The sequence below is a fragment of the Perissodus microlepis genome, chromosome 7 (assembly GCF_051167445.1).
Source record: "Perissodus microlepis isolate ML-2025 ecotype Zambia chromosome 7, ASM5116744v1, whole genome shotgun sequence".
NCBI lineage: Eukaryota > Metazoa > Chordata > Actinopteri > Cichliformes > Cichlidae > Perissodus > Perissodus microlepis.
The window spans coordinates 741,656-744,809 of record NC_140467.1 but is presented as its reverse complement, the minus strand read 5'-3'; positions in this window follow the sequence as shown (position 1 = coordinate 744,809).

Sequence of the window (3,154 nt, the reverse complement as noted above, 5' to 3'; positions counted from 1 at the left end):
CGCGGCGCGCTCACGGTTCGAGAGAGACGAGTGCGTGAACTTATTCGCGCGACACACACCTGAAACCGCCACATATTCAGTCAGTATTTTATTCATTTAAAACGATAAAAGAGAAGAAATTATATAAGACAAACAATGAAACTGGCGATATTAAAAATATCCAAATAAATAGGTTTGCTGTACAGATTTTTTCCCCCCTAAACTAGGAAGGAATACATTTTAAAGGGACCTGCGCAAATTTCACACGTGAAGGTGAGCAGGCTGGTGCTCTGCAGCCTGTGCTTTCTGTTTCTTTTGTAATGATGAAAATGATGTCACTGGGGTTGTAAATTCAGGGACATGGCAGACGATTTGGGTTTCATTAGGTTGTAAATAAAAAAGGATGGTACGGCTAAACAAAAAAAGATCCCACCTATAGCCTGCAGGGTTGGCCAGATACCTACAAGGTTGGTCTGACTACAAGCAGGCGGAAAGGCAGTTTGGTGTCAGCGTCAATGTCAAGAAAATAAATGAGATATAGATTTCAGGAGGCACAGAAAGTGGGGAAGCAGGTGTGAAAATGGTCTCCAGCAAGGATTTTACCTGGAGCCAAAACACTTCCTTCCTTCCTTCTGCAGATGTGTGGTTCGTGCATCACCGTGTGGTGTGGCGGCTGCTCTGTGACAGGGAAGACGACTCTACTGAGGGTGAGAAAGCTGCACAGAGGATTGTTGCCAGCAGCTTCACCACCACCACGGACATCTTCATCAGCAGATGCAGGAAAAGGACCTGCTGTATCTTGAAAGAGCCTAGTCACCCAGGACACACACTATTGTTGTCCCCCTCCCCTCAGGCAGGAGCATCAAGAGTAGAGTTCCCAGACTAAGAGACTGTTAACACGGTTGAACTTTGGTGGTGCTTTCTATCATCTGCTACTCCCAACCAAAAGTAACAGATATGAGCAATCGCCTGTCTTTGTGCTATTTGCTGCACATGTTGTAAACATGTTCAGTTCCTTGGTTCTGCATATATTCCTCTTGTGTTCACATTGTTGTTGATCAGTACAGGTGTTGGAATGACAATAAAAATCCTTGAATCAATCCTCAAAGTTTGGATAGCGTTAGTTATCTAACTATCCAATAACATAAATAGAATTATATTGAAAATATTAAACAAGATAAAATGTGTTTTTATTCATAGCTTGGTATTCTTAAGGTGAAATCTTACCGAGTCTTGACATAATACAACATGTTAGCTGTATAGTTGTCCAGAAACATCTTTGTGTGCTCCCATCTTGACTGACAGGTATTGTTTCCTTCATCAAAACCAACATTCGCGTCATTCGACTGCCAAGTATTCAACATCTTTTTTTTTATCGAGTCCTTGTTTTTTTGTCTAGAGTTTCACATTTTGTTGAACACAATGAATTTGAATTCATGTTTTGAAACACATTTGCTCAGGGACTCAGAGATGCCTTCTTTCTAGGAGATAAAGGAGGACAATAAATCCCTTAATGAGCAGTTTTAAGATCAACACAGGAAGGAAGTGGGGGGGGGAAGCTTGAACAAAAACACAAGCTTCTAATAAATCATCAGTAAATATAGGGCTTCATACTAAAGCTCATGTGGTAACCCTGGAAGTCCTTCTGAAAAAGAAAATGGTTGAAAAAGAGGGGGGCAATAAGGACAAAAGCTTCAAACTGGAGATGCAGTGGAAATTAAGAAGGCTCTGCTCTGTGACAAACAGTTTAAACAACAGGAGGAGTGCCAGGAAAAGAAAAACACGGGTGAACTCTGAGTCAAGTCACGATAGCACACTTAAAATAATAGTTGATTCTCATGCCATCATGAAGACATATCTTCATTAAGGTAACTAAAACATATGTATGTATGTTATTAGAAAAGGTCATAGATAGACTTTTCCCCGTGCTGAATAACAGCAAATTTGAAAACAAAATTGGCCAAGAGACACGTGCCAAGGACTGATGGACTTTGATACAATTGCCAAAGGTAATTTTTAAAATGTTGAACCTCACTGAACCATCAGTTACTGATGATATGTCCTCAAATCGAGATTTGGAGATGAACAGAATATAATGTGATCATTGTACTGACGTGTGCAGCTGTCTCAAGGTATCTTGAGGGCTGCATTGTCAGTCGTAACTTATATTAACCTTTCCAGAAACAGGCAACGTGAGACTATACACACCCAAGTCAGCTGCACTGAGTTGTGCAGCTGACTTGGAGTCTCCTGGGACGGTACTGTCAGATACAGCCTGGATAATAGTTTCAGGATGTGGAAACAGAAGAATATGGAGATCCAGCCTGGTTCAGTTCAATTCACTTTTATTTATACAGCGCCAAATCACACCAACAGTCGCCTCAATGGGTTTTTTTTTATTGTAAGGTAGACCCTACAATTATACATACAGAGAAAAACCCAACAATCATATGACCCCCTATGAGCAAGCACTTTGGCGACAGTGGGAAGGAAAAACTCCCTTTTAACAGGAAGAAACCTCCAGCAGAACCAGGCTCAGGGAGGGGCGGGGCCATCTGCTGCGACCGTTTGGGTTGAGAGAAGGAAGACAGGATAAAAGACATGCTGTGGAAGAGAGACAGAGGTTAATAACAGATATGATTCAATGCAGAGAGAAGAAACACCCAGTGCATCATGGGAATCCGCCGGCAGCCTACACCTATTGCAGCATAACTAAGGGAGGATCCAGGGTCACCTGGTCCAGCCCTAACTATATGCTTTAGCAAAAAGGAAAGTTTGAAGCCTAATCTTGAAAGTAGAGATAGTTTCTGTCTCCTGAATCCAAACTGGAAGCTGGTTCCACAGAAGAGGGGCCTGAAAACTGAAGGCTCTGCCTCCCATTCTACTTTTAAATACTCTAGGAACAACAAGTAGGCCTGCAGTGTGAGAGCGAAGTGGTCTAATAGGGTGATATGGTACTACAAGGTCATTCAGATAAGATGGGCCTGATTATTTAAGACCTTGTATGTGAGGAGCAGGATTTTGATTTTTACAAAGGATGGCGAATACGGAGCTGACAGGCAGGAAGAAAGGAGGAAGACCACAAAGAAAGGAGGACTTGCTGTGAGTTGGTGTGACAGAGATGCATGCTAGTGAGATGGAGGGAGATTATTAATCTGAAGGAGCAGAAGAAAGA